The following is a 20,156-nucleotide window of genomic DNA, read 5'->3' on the forward strand; positions in this document are numbered from 1 at the left end:
ACGTGCAGAGTGGTCGTCTTGAGACGTTCTCACGTCTTGTTAAGTTGTCAATATAATTGTTGAGGATAACAGTTATAGAGAGCGCCGCCTTGACCGCAGCACTGGTCTGCTTTACGATACCACAATGTGGAATGTGGAGATGGACAACGTAATTGTTCTTAGTGGAGAACTTTCCAAATATCACAACAGCGGACAATCTATTTCCTATCCATTCTTCGCCAAAAGACCTATCTGCGTCGGTGCGACGTAAAGCCAATTATTGCAAATAATAATAATAATAATAATAATAATAATAATAATAATAATAATAATAATAATAATAATAATAATAATAATAATAATAATAATAATAATAATAATAATATGCTCTATGAATTTATCTAGGCGACTCGCTCCGAACCATATATCCTAACCGGCTTCTCAAGGCAATTTTCAAATTTTACATTTTCTACCCTAGAATCTTTGCTCAATAAAATGTATACTTTCCGGGCCTCTACATTTTACAATTCAAACAGTATCCACTGTCTTAAACACTCCACACTCTCTCAACATAAATGATCTTATTTTACAGGAGTATCGAATACGCATTCTACCGGGCCTTCGTGAGAGAGAAAAAGAAAACACAGGTTAAAGTTACTGGTCCGAAAATCAAAATGATGCGAAGGCGGCATATCCTAGAAATTCGCACTAAAAGATTAAAAACTCTATTTGGGCTGAAGTTACAGAGGCTAATCCTATACTACTGAGGTGACTAGATGGAGAAAATTGAAGTTGCAGACAGAGAACGGTTACAAAGTCATAGTCACCTAGAAATCAAGTTGGTAGGGAACTGGAGAGGGTGTTACACTCTCTATTCCCTAATTTTAGCTTCGGCTTGTTTGAAATTTACACTTTAGAATATTGGAATATTGGAAACCTTCCCCTTGAGCTAGCTATTAAATGGCTGCCATTACTTTAGTCTGGTGGAATACTCGATGAAGGGGGAGATGCCCCCGCCTCCTCTATTAGCACATGCTCAGTAAACTGAACGATCAATAAGACAAGGTAGCTTGAAAAAGTGCCAGCTTTTGTACCCGTTCTGGAGAGCTCTGGGCTAAGGCCCGACACACCTCCAAATTTTATTGGATAATTAAATTTGTACAAGAAAACGATTATTGGTTGAAAATTAAATACACAACATTTTCTATTGCCCAACATCACAAGTTGGCGGGAAGAGAGAGAAGTGTAGCAAAGTGTGATACACAGAAAACAAAGACTAATCAACTCAGTTTAGGAAACCTTAAAATAGAAAATTACTTTGGGATTTTAATAGTTCCTCTTCACACTAGAGGGCATAACATAAGTTTTATTGGTAGACACATCTGTGAAGAAAAGTCCAAATTTCTCGCACAAGTTGTTGCAAGTTTTATACTGAAGACGGCCTTCTTCAAGGTGCTTCATTTGAATGAACGGGGGTGGATGTACCTCTCGGTACATCGGTACAATTGTTGTTGTTGTTATTATTATTATTATTATTATTATTATTATTATTATTATTATTATTATTATTATTATTGATTCGTTATACCCAACTAAGAAACACGTTTGAACGTTTTAGCACTCTTTTGTATTTTCTTCTCTTCCCAATCTCTCTTCATCCGCTCCCTCTGTTCCTTTTTACGTCGTACAGTCCATCCTGTATTTAGTCGGCTGGGCTTTACAGAAAAGTTTTTGTTAATTAACGTTCTGAATCTTATGCTATCTTGATTGATTTCTTCATTAATGCCAATTTCATTTAGGTCTTCACTGATTTCTTTCGCCAGTTATTGTGGTTTTTCATTGATAAGGCTAAGTTTCACATTTTCTTTGCGAGCCTGTTATTACCTGGTCTAGCTACAAACTGGATTGCTTCAACTTATTATTATTACTGTAATATGGGAGCTGAGTGGTACAGCCGCTCGATCCCCAGTGATCCCAGTGATTTCTGCGAGTGCATGTTCGTGGCTGTATCAGTGAAGCTGAGATAAACGTAGGAAGGACGTTCCCTTAAATATGAGATTGTCCCTTAAGAGAGGCAAGGACATGTCCAAACAGTGGAGTGATTTACCGTCCTTTGTTTCAGGTGCGTGCCGAGCTGGAAAAGACAAATATTTAGCGAGCACACATCAACCACACAGTCTACTTCGATGGGTTGAGAACAGTTAAACACGTCTTCAAGTCCTAACCATTGGCAACATCATTTTAACGCTTCCATCACTGACTACAAGGTAAGTTCCATCTGGTGATTTCTTATTCAATCCACAGTTCCTGCTTATTCTCTGCTATTTTATATCATCAGGGAACTGTTTACCCAGTACAACAGACACGATGATCACGAAAATAAAGTTAGTATTTTCGTATCACCTAACATTGTTGAGATATATGTATCGCGAACCCTATAGCGGGAGTGGAAGGCGCTATTGTCTCCCTGTCTGGGCAACTTTCTTATTATACCTCTTAGTTTTATTCCTCTGTGAGTAGCACAGTCGAGATAAGCGTGACCATTATTAAATTAGAGAATGGTCTTCAAGAGAAAGTGTAGTATTAGGAGAAAAAAGTGTTAAAAATGTCCCACTTGTTGTCACCAAAATAATTTTTCCCCCTTTGCGGTTGATGAAGAACTTTGTTAAGGCGATAGACACATCAGGAAGAGATTTCAGTATTTAAGGGGAACATTTTAAAGGTGAGTCTAAAGGAAGGTGTCTTTATAGGACCACAAATATGCGCTCTCACAGGATTCTGTATTCGAGGGGGCTCTCATTCTTGTTGAAAAAAAGCCTAACTTGCTTTTAAATCGGTTTGTGTGAGTTTTCTGGGAAACTATAGAGCAGAAAATTACAGAGATACGGTGAAAGATTCCTATGTCCCTTAAGATTCACTTCCTTCATTCGCACTTGGATTTCTTTGCACCGAGCCTTAGTGATGAGCACGGGGAAAGGCGATGCAACATGCTTGCTGATTACTTCTGGCAATGTACCACAGATATTTCGGAGCCATTTTGTAAACGCAAGTCTTTTAGGTAAAAGTTTCTACTATATAAAGTCTTGATTGCAACATACTAAATATATTTTTGTTGTTGTGTATTTTGGATTATGGATGATTTGGGTTGAAATTACACCAAATATAATAATAGAACATAGAAAACCGCACTAAGGCTACGCAGTATGCTCTGGGAAGTTCATCATGTCCTCTCAAATAACTGTTAGGTGATGGAGAAAAACTGGCTTTAGATTCGAAATCAGCATATGTGAATCAACTAAAATAGCATATTTTTATTTCTGAGAGAGAAAAAGTGTAAAAAAAATGTGTTGAACAATGTAATTAATCAAATATGTACATATATATTTTTATTGAAATATGGAATTATATATGGACTTAAAATTAGCTCCACCGGGCGAGTTGGCCGTGCGTGTAAGGGCGCGTAGCTGTGAGCCCAATCCAGGAAATAGTGGGTTCGAATCCCACTGTCGGCAGCCCTGAAGATGGTTTTCCGTGGTTTCCCATTTTCACACCAGGCAAATGCTGGAGTGTACCTTGATTAAGGCCATGGCGGCTTCCTTCCCATTCCTAGCCCTTTCCCATCCCATCGTCGCCATAAGACCTGTCTGTGTCGCTGCGACGTAAAGCAACTATTTAGCTCCTAGAGACTATCATTTCCATTGAGTTTAGTGAAGAACACACGATATGTTCTCTAAGTGCTGGAAAGTAAATCATCTGTTTTCTCTGAGGAAATGTTTACGGTATATTCAGTGAAACTGCGTTCACTAGACAAGTTCATGCTTGTCTCCTGGGGTCAAGTCCAACGTTAAATTCACACATAAGTTTCCGCACAACATTGCAGCAACCTTTCTGATTCTTGACATCCAAGGTTGTTTGAAGTACAGTGTCGGTATTCTGCTTTACCCCTTCCACGATTCAGTTGTTCCACAGTATTATTCACCTTTTGGAAACTTCCAGAAAGTGACAGATGAAAGTTCTGCAGACTTATGAGTGCTCTTGTGATATGTTACACATTATGCTGAGTGTAACTTTTAGTAATTCCTGACAGACTTTAGTTGAGGCTGGATCTTCAGAGTCCCTGACATGCAGAACGTTCTTAGCAGTCCCACGAAGCCATGAAAGGGAATGCTCGAATTACGAAATAATCAGGAAACCACAGGCACAGTGTCGATTCTTCACTTCTACACAGGTTAAAATATTGCATGCTTAAATATAAATTGTTAATGTGTTTCTCAATTATTGAGAGGGGTATTAATTTAATAGAATTTAAGTTTTTTAGCCAAAATGTGGACAATGAGTAAGAATTTGGAATATATATGGCCTTTCTTATAAACTCAGACCGTCCAGTGGCATTTCTACTCTCCGAGACCTAAGGAGCTGTACGGGAGGCAGTTATTGCAACACCGTATTTTCGTATGTAAAAGTTATTTAAGTACGAGCGTTGCCTACGAGATATACAAGGCCGGGTCATAGCTGCTAATTTCTCGCTGAAAAAGCGGCCCGACCGTGTTCACGGTGAATATTGTTTCTGTCGGCGAGTGTCTGTGAGGTTGAGAACAAGGTACTCTGTTGTGTACCTCTCTGTATTTCGGATGACACTAAAAAAAGCATGAAAATTGACGTTCCATAGTTTCCGTTCCGAGTGCGGTTTAAGGGAGAAATGCAAGCAAACTATTTCTACGCAAGGTGATATAGTAGGATCTCTTTAGGTACCTACCAATTCTCATAAAACAGATTTCATTGTGAGCACATCAATTAAATTTCCGTCTGTTTTTATTGTGTATCCTGTTCACAAACAGGAAAATGTCAAACGCAGGAAGCGTCCAGCTCCCAAAAATGATGTATTGCCATCAAAATTTAGTAAAAGTTCCGATTCAGATTACGATGAACATACCACATTTTCATACGTCAGCCACAAACGAAAAACGAGTACAAGTCTCCTTTCTGTATCAAGGAAAGTCTACGAGTATCTCTGTTAAATCTAAACAATATACGGATGAGAAAATTAAATACCAGATTACAGAAAATAATCTGTAAATTGAGAAGTAGGATGCGGATAATGGAATCAGAAAAAAGTTCTACGGTGTCTGAACTTGACCAAAAAGCAAACCAAATTGAAAAGCATGCTAAAATTGGTCATTTAGGAGCTTTATTCCTGTTAGAACGAATTAAATTTTCTTCTTTCTTCATCCGTTTACCCTCCAGGGTCGCTTTTTCCCTCGAACTCAACGAGGGATCCCACCTCTATCGCTCAAGGGTAGTGTCCTGGAGCACCAGACTTTGGGTTGGGGGATACAGCTGGGGAGGATGACCAGTACCTCGCTCAGGCAGCCTCACCTGCTATGCTGAACAGGGACCTTGTGGGAGATGGGAAGGTTGGAAAGGACAGGCAGGGAAGAGGGAAGGAAGCGGCCGTGGCCTTATGTTAGGTACTATCCTGGCATTTGACTGGAGGAGAAGTGTGAAACCACGGAAAACTACTTCGAGGATGGCTGAGGTGGGAATCGAACCCACCTCTACTCAGTTGACCTCCCGAGGGTGAGTGGACCCCGTTCCAGCCCTCGTACCACTTTTCAAGTTTCATGGCAGGGCCGGGAATCGAACCCGGACCTCCGGGGGTGACAGCTAATCACACTAACCACTACACCGCAGAGGCGAATACAAATTTAATTTTACGGGAAGAAAAAGAGAAATACGGTGAAACGCCGCGTAACGGGCATAACATCACTCACCAAACACAGGCATGAATACGAAAGTCAAAATATCAGATGTGCGCAGGAAAAGATTGCATCGCTGACAATTGGTGAAAGGACGATTAAACCGAAAGTTATTTATGACCGCAATCTCCATCCGCTCATCGGATATTCTGAGGCACAATTAAAGGAATCGGTAAGAAGTGACAAACTCGCTTTCAGATGTCTCTGCTTCTTTCGTGAATTAGTTATTTCGTTTTAGCATATTGTAAGAAATACGTTGTAGAAAATAAGTAAAACAATTGCTCTTGGTCTATCTTTGATCTCATATCTGTTTGCTGTCTTCTGAAATTACTACTTTTAATGAATTTGTATAGTTCTTCATATTCGAACGTGTTGCAATGAGCGGGCGAGACAGATCAGTAAAGAGAACTCTAGCGGCACTTGCCGGAAGTATCTCGAGGACGAGTCTAGTGTGCTGGATTTCCCGGCCTTGTGTATCTCGCAGGCAACGGTACGAGTTGGCTGGACGGGGACGCGATGCATTTGTTCAGCAGTTTCCTGGTGAAGTGCCACCTTCATGAGCACACATTCACGTAATTGTAAATATATTTGAAACTACTGTCTCAGTGCTCAGTACAAACACATGCGTGCCCACGGACAGTTTTAACAGAGTAGCCATTCTTGAACGGTCACCGAATAAACTGCTCACAAAATCAGCACAACAAGTAGCGGCTTGGGTTTATTCTGCACTTGGAGGTGTTGCACATGTTTACACGGGCCCATTGTTGAAAACCTGCTGATACAGCTATCTAATATCGTGGGCGCCACGACATTTACATAATTTGATTGCCCACCCGAATTAATTGTATATATATATGTATGTATCATGTATCATATGTAATTTTATTCATTATTAACGTCCATCATCATCATTTATGTAATTGTACGTAAGAACGAGAAATATTTTTTAATTGTAATATATTAGAATATTCCGTGGTAATGTCAAGACAGGTCTTGCGCTAACAGGCTACTTGGTGTCTCGCAATAGTCCAGGAAGGTTAATTTTGGAAGGTTCTTGGAAACGTACGCAACAGCAGGAGGAAGATACATAATTTCCTTGTTGGGACGCTAAATCACTCCATACAATTTTTCTGTCAAGGACAGACACTTCATCTATATATCGACAGGGTGGTGACGTATGTCGTGTGACATGAAGGGAGGAAGTGGGAATATGAAGAGGATTTACACGGCGTGGTGAAGATCATTCTGCATCCAGCTTTCTTGAGTCTCCATTCTCAGGTAGTCCATGGGCTTTTAGAGTCACCCTGCTATCTGAGTGCATCGCTTACGATGTGCTTATACTCAACATTTCTTATCGGCTCTGTGAGACTTACTCAGATTATTTAGAAAGACAAGTTAACATAATATAGAAGGACTGGATGTTTCCGTTCTCACTTCAATTAATTCCGATGTGGAATTTCACATTGTAAGGTTGGTACTATGTTTTATGGTACTCAGCAAAATAGTGAGTGATAGATTCAGGGTGGAATCCATTCCATGAAGCAGATGACAAGGATGATGCTGTTGGAAGAGGGACGACAACTATCAACCACGGAAGCAGACGACGAAAAGATCAACCTCCGGTGAGCATTAGTAAGCCCTGTTATCGCAGGTCCGCGCGTGTAGTATTGAATTGTAATCTCAGTCAGTTATTTTTAATTTTGAGAAAAACTTTTTTTTACGTAATTTCATCTTTTTTGGAATAAAACCTTTTTCTTTGTACATCGTTAAATAATTTACTTTTTTGTAGGTTCCCTATGTTTTTCCACATGGTATTTAATGGTTAGTATCCTTATACCTCACGACCGGGGTAGTCTCATTAAATTAAGTTTAGTACTTTTTAGATCTAAAATCGGTTTCAAATTACATTTAATTTCGAAGCCTGGCGTCCAGCGTGCAATTGTTGTTAATTATCTATATCGGGTGTTTGATCCGTTACAGCTACAAGAGCTGAGTGATATCGTGTATCACTGAATGATCGTTTATGGCACACACAACTTATGTTCTTTTCGGATGAGGCCTGGATTCATCTTAATCTTCGTGTGAACTCTCGCTATTGATGTGCAGAAAATGTATAAGATTGTATATACGCTTAGAGGAGGGCGGGCGATCATATGTTCTAAACTCCAAAATGTAGAAAAGTATGGAGAATAAAGCCAACATGTTTGAACTTCGCGAAAATATAACTATTTTTAGTTTCCTAAATAGATATGTATTTACATAGAAATACGTTCCCTTATAATAATCATCATTACAAGTGTTTCATATTTCTTGTCGCAGTCATAGTATAGCCCCGAAAAGCAGGTTCTCTCCTGGTTGTGGAACGCTCCTCTCCGCCACCGTGAGAGTGAGTCCGACTTCGCTAACTCTTCTCGCAATTCTCCGTATTGCTCATCCACAGTCTTGTACATTTTTCATATTCTGGTTAATTTGTGCCTTTGGCCGCTTTCACACGATCCACTGCTCTCTCCACTTCTCAGACACTTGGTTTTTCCTTGCTGGAATGCAGTTTCTCATCTGGTGTGTAAACTTGCTTCAACGATTGACAACAATTCATCGAACGAATACGAAAGTAATCAAAAATCTTTAATGGATCACTGGTAAAACGATGAGCTCCTCATTGCAGGGGATGTGAGTTCAATGAACTCCACTAATTCCCTTTATTCTCAATCTCTTCTTTTCATAAGAACCGCGTTTCTGGCCTGAATCCAAGAAAAAGGACCTTCCGACTGGCCAACATCGAACCCCAGTCTCCTCGGTAAGAGGCAGGCGTGCTAGCCCTAAACAACAAGATAGGAAATAAATAAATAACTAACTAACTAAATAAATAAATAAATAAATAAATAAATAATAATCGGCTGAGGGGAGCCTCCGTGGCTCAGACGGCAGCGCGTCGGTCTCTCACCGCTGGATACCGTGGTTCAGATCCCGGTCACACCATGTGAGATTTGCGCTGGACAAAGCGGAGGCGGGACAGGTTTTTCTCCGGGTACTCCGGTTTTTTCTGTCATCTTTCTTTCCAGCAACACTCTCCATTCTCATTTCATAGCATCTACCAGTCAACTTTGGGAGTGGTGACCCCATCGTACTAACAGCCTATATCTGCTTCATTCATTACATCCCTGACCCAGTCAATGACTGGAGAACAGGTTGTAGGTTTTTTTTCAATCGGCTGAGACGCTCAGGCGGTTCAGGGTTCAGATCCGGCTCAGTCTCGTGCTCAAGTATGTAAGCGTGCCACCTGCGCGTATCCGAAAACTATCAAAAAACGTGATAGGGAAGTAAAATAAACAATATTATTGTAATTAAACTGTTCTATTTCAGGAGAAAGTGGGTAAACACACTTTAAGACAATTCTCACGCAGTTCCGGTTCTACTTGTACTATTCTTAGCGGCGCCACAAACAGAAACTTATCACTCGAGCAGGAGCAATAAACCCACATCTGGATAAATATGCAAACGACACGACGTCACAGGACAATCTTAAAACGTAGTTGTGCTTGGACCATCGCGGTCAGCAGCCACAGGAACTGACTGCAATCTGTGGAACACAGCATTAAACAAAGAATTTAAGTTCCTAGATAGACATAAGTATTGTTTCTAAATGTTTGAGTGTGACTCTGATGTTCCTTTAAGAACGAGACATATTTAACTTAAGTTTTCAACTGACAGAAGTGAGTGGACACTAGAAAGTTTGCCTTCAATATAATACGGGCCGATGATGAGCGAGACGCACTCGGTGGATGGGATGAGAGAGATTGTGAAAGAAGTTTGTGCAAAGAAAGCAGACATAGAAAGACAAAGAATAAGGGCGCAATGTAATAGCAACAGAACAGTGAAAATAAGGCAGTAAAGCTAACAAATAGGAAAATGAGATGGATAATTTCGTGGTAAAGCCATAAGAGAAGAAAATAAGCAGAATCAATTCATTTTATGCAATAAACATAATACAGAAGTGGCATACTTGCTGAAAGATTGTAAACTAAGAAGAAGAATCAGAAAAGTTGGTGAAAACAACTTTACTCTCTTGTCGAGGTGGTCCACGAAAACGCAAACGTTCAAGTAATATGTATCTGCGTTCAGTTTGCAAGCCTCTGTGAATGTACTAAACGTCGCCACAATCCTCTATTTGTAACTACATTTAGTTCACTACCTCTTATCTTTAAATCGTCAGAAACAGAGTCTAACCATCGTCGTCTTGGTCTACCTCTACTTCTCTTACCCTCCATAACAGAGCCCATCATTCTCCTAGGTAGCCTATCCTCCATTCGCCTCACATGACCCCACCAGGGAATCCGGTTTATGCGTACAGCTTCATCCATCGAGTTCAATTCTAACTTAGTCTTTATCTCCCCATTCCGAGTGCACTCCTGCCATTGTTTCCACGTCCTTTTACCGGGAATCATTCTCGCTACTTTCATGTCTGTTAATTCTAACTTATCAACAATATACTCTGAGTCCACCCAGCTTTCGCTCCCGTGAAGAAAAGTTGGTTTGAAAACAGACCGATATAAAGATAGTTTCGTCCGGGAGCTGACTTCCTTCTTACAGAATACTGTTGATCGCAACTGCGAGCTCACTGCACCTTGATTCAATCTACCGGCATCACAGAGGCAAGTCCGACTCTTTGGCTGAATGCTCAACATACTGGCCTTCGGTTCAGAGGGTCCCGGGTTCGATTCCCGGCCGGGTCGGGGATTTGAACCTTCATTGGTTCATTCCAATGGCCGGGGGGCTGGGTATTTGTGCTGTCCCCAACATCCCTGCAACTTACACACCACACATACTATCCTCCACCACAATAACACGCAGTTACCTACACATGGCAGATGCCGCCCACCCTCGTCGGAGGGTCTGCCTTACAAGGGCTGCACTCGGCTACAAATAGTCACACGATATTACATTAAGAGAGGCAAGTCGCACGAGTGTGCTCTAAACAAAGACGATCCTGTGACCGCAGTCCGAGCGTAGTGAAAGTACGTCAGATTACAATCAGAGAAACCTCAAGAGGGCAAACGTTCTGGGAGAAATTTAATTAAAATTCACGACGTGGCTTATTCGTCATTTTATAATTATAAAACGGAATAGGATCTTGAAATTCGAACCGTAGTACACTAAACTTGTGTAAATTTGGAAACTATTCATACCAAGCACATATCAAAATAATCCCGCTTTAAAGCGCTACAAATTGAGGCCCTTCTTTGTACAGCAAACAAACGCTGAGACTTTGCTCTGCGTGAGTGAAAGACATCAAGGTAAGGAGAACGATGTACGCCACGCATCAGCCGGACAGTAACCTGTCTTAAAGGGAACCTCTGTTACGCGGAAAACGGCAAATTATCTCACTTCCTTGTTCTGTGTGTAAAGTGTAATGCACATCGGTCAGGATTAAGCGGAAACTGTCAAACGCGCAAAGGGAAGGAAAAATATGTCCTTAAACAGAAAGTTAAAGATTCTCGACGGTTGTGAAGCAACCGGCACAAACCTGCTGCATCGCCTAGACGATCGAGTTCCCTGTGGTTTAGTGGTTCTCACTACAAGAAAGGAAGAAGAGGTGAAACGATTTTGACTCCTCAACATATCCCCGGAATTCTTTGGACAAGTTCGTTGTAATTTCTCAGTCAGAAGTTCTATTCGAAAATTCGGCAGTCACGTGTACGAATGCATTTGGAAACAAACCTATTTGACAGGTGTAAAGTGTAAGTCTAGTAACGTTTGACCTTATTTCTGGTGCGAATAAATGAAGAATGTGCACTATTTCTAGCACACTTTCATTGAACGGGAAGAATGGACTGGTCCCTTGCGATTCGTTATACTGTAGTAATGAAATTATTGTAAATAAAATAGCGTAGTAGTTCAAAATGAATGTCTGTCGTAAGAGGCGACTGAAAGGGGCGACCAACAAATGATGGAATTAAAACCATGAGACTACTTGTGAGTAGTAGCACTGTGTGAGGAACACTGTGAGTACCGTTACATGAGAAATAACATGGTTCTTACTCTCTAGCTATAAGTACCATTATGAGGGGCAGTTGACCTGGATTTGGACCTCATCATCGATTCAGGATTGTGGATTGCAAGCAGTCCCTTGGTCAGTGTATACACCATTGTTTTAAGGTAGTTTCTGGGAAGGTGGGGCATTGGGGTCGGATAAGTTCATAATCATTGTTCATCATCACGTTTTGAATTCTGGTCAGTGGATGAAGTTTGGACTTTCATATCGTCATTACATTTCCTACCACTAAGGACCGATGACCTAGATGTTAGTCCCCTTTAAACAAGCATCATCATCATCAGTATAAAATGGGATGATGTGTCTTCATTCCTCCCTCAGCCAGGCCTGGGCAACTGACCTGAGATTTGTTACGGGTGTACTGTTCGTCGCATAGTCGGTTCATATACAAGCCTAATTCTCCTAATGTTTCAGTAATGGACATTGTATAAACGGGAGACTGAACTTGCGGGTGTTTTATCCCCTAAACACCAAAATAATGGGGAGAATGGCCAGTCACGTTCAGTTTTCTTCTTTATGACTGTAATGATTCTTCATAAAATTATGCTGTTACAAGTGACTTAACAATGTCAGCTTACACGTCAGATGGGTTTCTGAGATGATTAAAGCTCTAATGTAGTTGACTACGGCGAGGAAATCTCGGCAACGTGTACCCTTCCCCTTTGAAGTATGTTCAATGTAAATGGCTAGAACTTTCAGGCGTTGAAATTGCAAGTCTCATTTCCCATTTCGTTTCGAGAAAATGGAATTTGAATCTTTCGAGAGTGCGTCATAAGACCCCTCTAGCGCACGACACAGGTCGAGTCTCGCCTCCATAGTATTTTCTTATCTTCGCTATGTTTCACTCCTACTTTAAATGACAGACAACAAGCACATACTTTCACCCAGGCATAAAACAATTACGCAGTTTTCGAAAAAGTCTATGAATTGATATTTCCCAGACAGACGCACGTTAGGCGGCCAATACTGCGCATATCTTCAGTGTGCTTGTAATGAAAACACTACGGCTGTTTGCTTTGTGTGTCGTCTCCTGGTGGAGTTGGGAGAGAATTAGCCATCGCCTGAGTTCTTCTTATTCACTCTAGTAGTTTGAGATCCAACAACCAGCAGCAAGTCTGCCCTTCCGCTTGTTTATTGCCCACTAATCCACACTTCCTCTTTAAATCAAACGGCGAGCACTCTCTTAAACTTTAATAGCTGCGGTCATTTTACACAAGTCAGCGTAAAGAAAGTTTTGTGAACCGTGCACAGCGAACGTTTACGAGGATCGAGGACAGCCTGTCGAATAGCACTGAAGGCTTAACGTCTCCATCCGACAAACGAATGCCCTCACTCCATATGAGCACTGAAGAGAAGTTTGGAATTTAATCCAGGCTTTTGGCACGCAATCTAGTGATTACAAATTGTATACCACCATTTCCACTTCTCTTACTAAATAATAATAATAATGATAATAATAATAATAATAATAATAATAATACAGCCACACAGTGTGATGGTGAAAAGTGGGACTCGAACCGTATTGTCAGCCTTGACGCGTTAACGAGCTGTAATGTCTGCCTCTATGGATCCGCGGAAGCCCTGGTTCGATTCCCGGCTCTGCCAAGTGGCACAAGGACTGGAGGGGGGTGCACTCAGCGTCGGGATATCAGTTGAGTTCGATCCCAATCTCATCAATCCTCGAAGTGATTTCCCACTTCTTCTCCAGACAAATACCGGGTGCTTCCTTTCCTAGCAGGCGAGGCCGCCCAGTTGTATCCCCGGCAAAATGTCTCACGCTCCAGGACGGTAGAAACCAAAGCTGGTCGGTAATGATACATATCACATGTAATCCGGAAAAGGAGAACAATTTGCGCTCAGCTCTTCAGATTGCAGCTGTAAACGTTTGTCATGCTGCTTCAGAAGTCTCAAATTGATTCTTCCTCGGTTGGTGGAGATCAGTAAGCATCTTTTAAAGTATGAAATCTCAGAAACAAACATTGAACTCGGAGCACCACTCAAAGACATTCTTAGACATGTTCATGTAGCCTGCCATTTGGGCTCATCAGTTACACTGGCACGACTCGGTGAACGACATTAGATATGGAAATATTGTATCGTACAGACAAATTGTACTGAGACTGTCGCATCACAAGGCGAGATATTCGCTGTTACAGTACGAAATGCAGATTGAAATGGACTCAAGACAAAGAATGAAAACAGCAGACCAGGCGCTATGAACTGAAACGATGGAATGAACCACTTTGTGTAAGGGCCGTGTTTTAAAAAAATCCGTATTCCACTGTGCTTTTTACTGTTCTTAAGTTTTCGTATGAATGAGGGGCTAGTCTAAGCATTGTACATTGAAAGAGGCCATGGAATTGTTGCCTTGTTTTATAACTCGTGTTTAAGGAGGCCATGGGATTAGCGTTGTTTCTTGTTTACGCCCTGTAACACGAGGAATGCTACAGGGAAACTAATAATATTATGTCTGTTGCCCTCGGCCGTAGTTTGTTGTCTGGTACTGTCTGTCTGAGTCTGTTTATTTGTCCTCGCTGATGCACTGGTCCTAATGATTTACGGTATGTGATCTTCACTTATTATTTGCGTGATGTAATACGTTTAAAAATACATTTTATTTACCTTAAGTTTAATGTGGAGGCCGCACTTTCGGCGCATGATCTGCCCGGCGCCTGTCACTTGACGGCGGACACTTCAGTTGCTAAATTCAGTTCTTGGTGATAGCTGCCCGCTCGCGAATCAGCATGGATACTTACCTCACGAGATATTGCCACGTTCTTACACTGTAATGGACATTATGTGGTCCGCACTGTGCTTCTGTTGGGAAACTTGCATAAATATCAGGGGGATGCGTCTTAAAACTCCTGTTATTTATACCATACTTCTTACAGAAGTGTAAGTGGAGGTGCAGAACTCGTTCAATACAGGTGTTATTTTGTTGGCTGCTAGAGTTCGTGGAATGTTGTTACGACATATTTAAAAGTATGAGCTGTGTTGCGTCAAGTTTTGAAGTGAGTTATGTGAAAGAAGGATGAAGTATGGTGCTTGAAGGATTTACAAAATGATGGAGTATATTATAATAAAAGTACGGAAAGTGCTTTCTTTCAAAGTAAGTATGAAAATTTGAGTGTTGCTGCAGTGCAGTACGCTTCATACTATTGTTTCTGCAAAGTGACCTAATTTAAATATTATATAGGTCAAAATGTTATTTGTTTTACGTCGCACTGACACAGATAGGTCTCATGGCGACGATGGGACAGGAAGGGCCTAGGCATGGTAAGGAAATGGCCGTGGCCTTATTTAAGGTACAGCCCCAGCATTTGCCTGGTGTGAAAATGGGAAACCACGGAAAACGATCTTCAGGGCTGTCGACAGTGGGGTTCGAACCCACTATCTCCCGGATGCAAGCTCACAGCTGCGCGCTCCTAACCGCACGGCCAACTCGCCCGGTAGGTCAAAATGGGAACCTTCGATTTTATTTAGTGCACTTCGTTCTGGAAATTTGTGTATGAGATTAATACCCATTTCCAGAAGGCTAGTTTTGTTGTCATGCTTATGAGAAAGTGTGCTGACCACTCGTTGCACAAAAACATATTTTTTCAGGGTCACTATACTTGGCAAAAACACCGTTTTTCGACACTTGGGGAACTCGGAGAATTAGAGCAGGTGAAGTGTTATCTGCTCATGTAATGATTAAGAGAGTGGTGTCACAGGACAGCATTTGTTTTCTTATATATATAAATAATATGAGAAAAGATCTGGAATCAGAGATAGGGCGATGTCCGGATGATGTTTACTGTATAGAGTAGTAAACGAGTTGCAGAACTATGAGCGACTGCAGTGAGATGGACAGCAGACAATAAGTCAAGATGTAAGTTTCACCAAGAGGAACAGTCCTCCAGATGGGCGATATTACTGTACCTAGTACCTAGATGTTAATTATCCTCAATGGTGTAATCATATTAATGAGGTTGTTGAGAAAGGTTACAAATTTCTTCAGAGTATTTAGGGGTTATTTTATTTTGTGATGTGAAGCACATATGTAGCTGACAGTTGTGGCAGCATGAGCCAGTCAGGTCGTGCACTCTTGCAAATGAGCGGTAAGGTGCCGAATGTCCATCAGCGCTGCGACCGAAGAGAAAGTTCATAGCATCAGATGATTAACAATGTCGTCACTTTCACACGCTACCAGCGCTCATACAACCTTTCAAATTTGTGAACATTTCGAACTTTACTCGCGGTCTCATTACAGTGGCCTACAGTCTTTAAACATTTGTGATTAATTCGAATATCATATTGTTTAATGCGAAATAATAATACTGAAGTCCACCTCCTTCGGTGAATGGACCACGTACTGATCTTTCATGCAGAGGACGCCGAGTTCGATTTCCGACCGAGGTTTATGGTTCTTCGGTCCACTTCGGCCTTGGTGTTGCATTCTCTGGCATTACTTCCCACTTGTATATTTTGTCCGCTGAATCTACCTGCGCCCTTTCCAGATCGAGTTTTACTTGCGTCACACATGGTGTAGTGGATGTACCTGAGTATTGTGGGAGTCTGCTTACGTGTCAATAAAATTTCAGTCGCATTTTTGGGATGTCTGCTGCGTGGTTAGACAACCTCTGTATGGTATCCCTGGAGTGAAGCCTGCACCCTTCATTTGTGAGCTTTGGGCCGATGATTCTTCTTTCCTCTTTAAGTAGGTTCTCCAGATCGCTTTTGGTGTGTAACTTCAGTATCTCACTTGCGTATAGCACTTCCGGTTTAATCACAGTGTTGTAGTGACGAATTTTGGCGGAAATGGACAAACATTTCTTACCCTGTGATTTGTATAAAGCTCTCTTCATCTTCACTAACCTAGTTTTCTGCGCAATTTTACCTTTTTCGGTCTGTCCGAGCAGTTCGCCAAGGTACTTAAAGTGTGGGACTCTGTTCATCTTGCCATATTTCGTGTTCAAATCCGATATATCAAATTTTGTGCAGAACAACTCAGTCTTTTGGTAGGAGATTTGTAGGCCTACTTTTCCTCCTCAATTTCATCTTTCTTTTAACACCTCCCTTGGTCAACTATTGTTTTCTTCCGACTCGGACGATATTAAGTTTGCGAGACCTAGGAAGTTCTTCATTTTCACAACCTTCACCCTTTCCTTTCTCTTGCTGGTACAATCGTTATTCTTTTCTCCACACTCTGTAAGTACTTCTATATCTCTGAATGCAGTGGTTTCGTTATCTGTTAGTAGTGCCCGATCGTCCGCGAAAGAAAGATAACTGACCTCTAGTCCACCCTTGCGTCGTCCTAAACGCACTGGTTTCCAGTGGTTTTGTATCTTCAGCTCTTTCCCCCATTCCTTGATGACTTTATTTAACACTAGACTGAAGACGAGCGGTGAGAGACCACCAGCTTGAAGAACGCCTGTCTTGATCTCAAAGGGTTCAGATATTTCCCCCATGAATTTCACATGTCGTGTCTGTCAATGTCTGATCAGTCGCAGTGTCTTGCTATCCAAACCTTGTCCGTGAAAGATGTTGAACAACGACTGGCGGTCAAGAGAGTCATAGGCCCTTTTGAAGTCAACAAAAGTACATATGACTGCAGTGTTCCGGAGGGCTTTGATTTTCAAAGTAGCCTTTAGGTTGAAGATTTGTTCTGCGCAAGAGAGACCAGGGCGGAAGCCTGCTGGGTGTTCACCGATCTTATGTTCCAGGGAAGCTGAAAGGATCTTGCAAGTTACTTGTGCTGAGGGTATATCATTTCCATTCTTCTGGCAGCTGTTCTGATATCCAGATGTCCGTGATAATCTGCGTGAGTTCTCTAAGTGAGTTTGGTCCGAGGTTTTTCAACAGTTCGGCCACTATGCCGTCTTCCCCAGATGCCCTGTTGTCTTTGAGTCTGAGGATATGTTAGTGGATCTCCTCTTGAGTCGGAGGTGGGGAGTCAATATGTCTCTTTGGGTTCTTCCATCTCGAATCTCTTTGTGGGCTCCGGACAATTGAGAAGTTCTGAGAAGCACTGTGCCAGCACCTGGCGATTCTCCTTATTCGTGCGTGCCAATTTTCCGTCATTTTTCCTAAAGCATAGATTCGGTGGTGTGCACCCTCGGATATGTAAAAGTCCATTACATTGTAATTACGGAAATTTTCCTCTTCGGAATCCATCTGGTTCTACATACATTTCCTCTTGGATTGTGGATAATTTTTGCGGTTGTTTTTCGTGTTTCATTGAAAACCCGTAAGTTTTCTGGGGTTTGTATTTGCGGTATGCCAATTTCCTGGTGACGAGTGCATTCTCGCAGGGATGTTTGGTGTTCTTCCTCAGAGGAACGAGGGCTTGTGCAAGTCCTCAGCTTGTTCTTGTTCCCATGCTTCAGTCACTCCAGAGTCTGCAATCCTCTTTGTGTCAAACTTCTGTTGAGGAACGGACGTTTCTCCTCGGGGTGAGCTTGATTTTGACTCGTGTAAGGTTGGTCTGAGTCGATGTTGGCTCCCCTCTGTACCTCTTTCTGCACTGGGTACGAGATTGCCACCTAAGTGCTGGTTTGGGGAGCGCCAAGTTTCCTGTTTTCGGAGGGATGTCGGCATGAGCTTGAGGTTGTTCTTCTGGCAGAGAGGCGCGTGCCATTTTTGTTAGTGAATTTATGTGCAGGATAATTTCCAACTGTTTTCTTGTGCATTTTTCTCTATCAATCTGGACATTGAAATCACCCTGGAGGAGTTTTTCATCCTTGGGAACTTTGGACATAACTTTCTCGGTGGTTGACCAGAATTCCTCTGCTGACTGTGGGTCTTTCTTGTTACTCTGGTTAGTGGGCGAATGTGCGTTGATCAGTGTGTACATTTTATTGGCGCACTGGACGCGCATAGTCATCAGTCGGTTGCTGACTGGTGTAACTTCTGCGACAGAATCAACTATGGACTTACGGACCACGAAGGCCATAGTCAGTAGAGGAGCTTCTTTGGCAACGCGCCGGTCAGTTTTGCTCTTGAAGATACGATAATGGCTGTAATCCATGGTGTCTTCGTCAGTAATACGCGTCTCCTGTAACGCAAGAATCAGAATCTTCTGTCACTAGAGTATACAGCTTTTCAGGTTGTAGAGGGTTGTTGATGTTGAAGGTGCCTATGAAAATTGGTATTTTCTGTGGAAGATTCCCAGAGAACTCCGACGTTCTCTGTAATCGTGTAAGCCCGGCTCCCCCGGTTGCTGTCTGTGGACGGGTGGATTGGTTACCCTGTCATTACTTGCACTAAGTCATGATTGCTTGTCATCAAGTGTCCAGTAATCGCTTACTGGGTTTGTTAGAACCAGGCATTGTCAGTTCGTGGAGCGTACGAAGATAAATGCTCGATAAAACTTTCTCAAGTCTTGATCTTGATAAACGTCCACTGCAGTAAATCTGACAGAACATTGACCATATGAATACCGATAAAAGCATTATAAAATCATTACGTCGATTATAATGACACCGTGACGTATATATTGCGTGCTTTATGTAGCGCTGGTGAGTGCATGTAGTGTGCCTCTCTTCTTCATGATTTCCATGGCAGGGATGGCAAATAAAACAAGATGGCTGACACTCAGGGCACAAAAGACACAAAACATTTGTACCGAAAACCAACACTAAATGATCTCAGATCTACCAGATAACATCAACATACACTCACACATGCCACAAACACTGCCAGGAGTACAGTTCGCTTCTGCAAACATCTACCTCCGCCATTATTATTATTATTATTATTATTATTATTATTATTATTATTATTATTATTATTATTATTATTATTATTATTATTATTATTATTATTCAGCCCTGCGCTGTAGAGGTAGCGCGCCTGTTTCTTATTCCAGGGTATTGGGTTCGTTTTCCAGTTTAAGTATTTTAATCCTGGACTGAGGACTAGAAAGCGCACAGTGAGAAGATGACGCTAGTGACCTAACACCGGTTGTCATGGTTACGGCAGGGTCGGCGTTAATGCGAGAAATAGGGCGGTAATCACTGACAGACCACGTAGAGGGAATGCACCATGTAGAATATTCTTGGTGTGCAGTTTCCAGCCGACCGTAAAGGCAATAAAACCTTTCGATGTGCAATTTCTGTGTGGTTCAAGTGTCTGTTGAGATTTTTCGTGTGCGGTCTCCGATGTCTGCGAACTTTGAGTTTCGATAGCTCCGAAAATCTGCTCATTATGGCTAAACTCAGAACTCCACGACGTGTCGATTGTCAGCTATCAGTAGCTCAAAAAGTGAAACATTATACTGGTTACTGAAGGCTTGAAAAAGTATGCGCCATTAATTGGAAATGGAAATGGATGTCCTGTGTAGTTTCACGGGCTGTCATTGTAATTTGAAATTCCGGTAGCTACAGTGT

General features: G+C 41.7%; 1 protein-coding gene across 1 annotated transcript in view; it reads left to right on the forward strand.

The window, feature by feature from the left end:
* Window positions 1-20,156, forward strand: part of LOC136882136 (putative phospholipase B-like lamina ancestor) — a 150,639-nt gene that overhangs the window by 59,049 nt on the left and 71,434 nt on the right. Inside the window, exon 2 of the mRNA XM_067154679.2 lies at window positions 2,102-2,246. The gene's annotated coding sequence lies outside the window, so the exon portion shown is untranslated. The remainder of the gene's footprint in view (window positions 1-2,101; window positions 2,247-20,156) is intronic.

This window comes from Anabrus simplex, chromosome 10 (assembly GCF_040414725.1).
Source record: "Anabrus simplex isolate iqAnaSimp1 chromosome 10, ASM4041472v1, whole genome shotgun sequence".
NCBI classification, from domain to species: domain Eukaryota; kingdom Metazoa; phylum Arthropoda; class Insecta; order Orthoptera; family Tettigoniidae; genus Anabrus; species Anabrus simplex.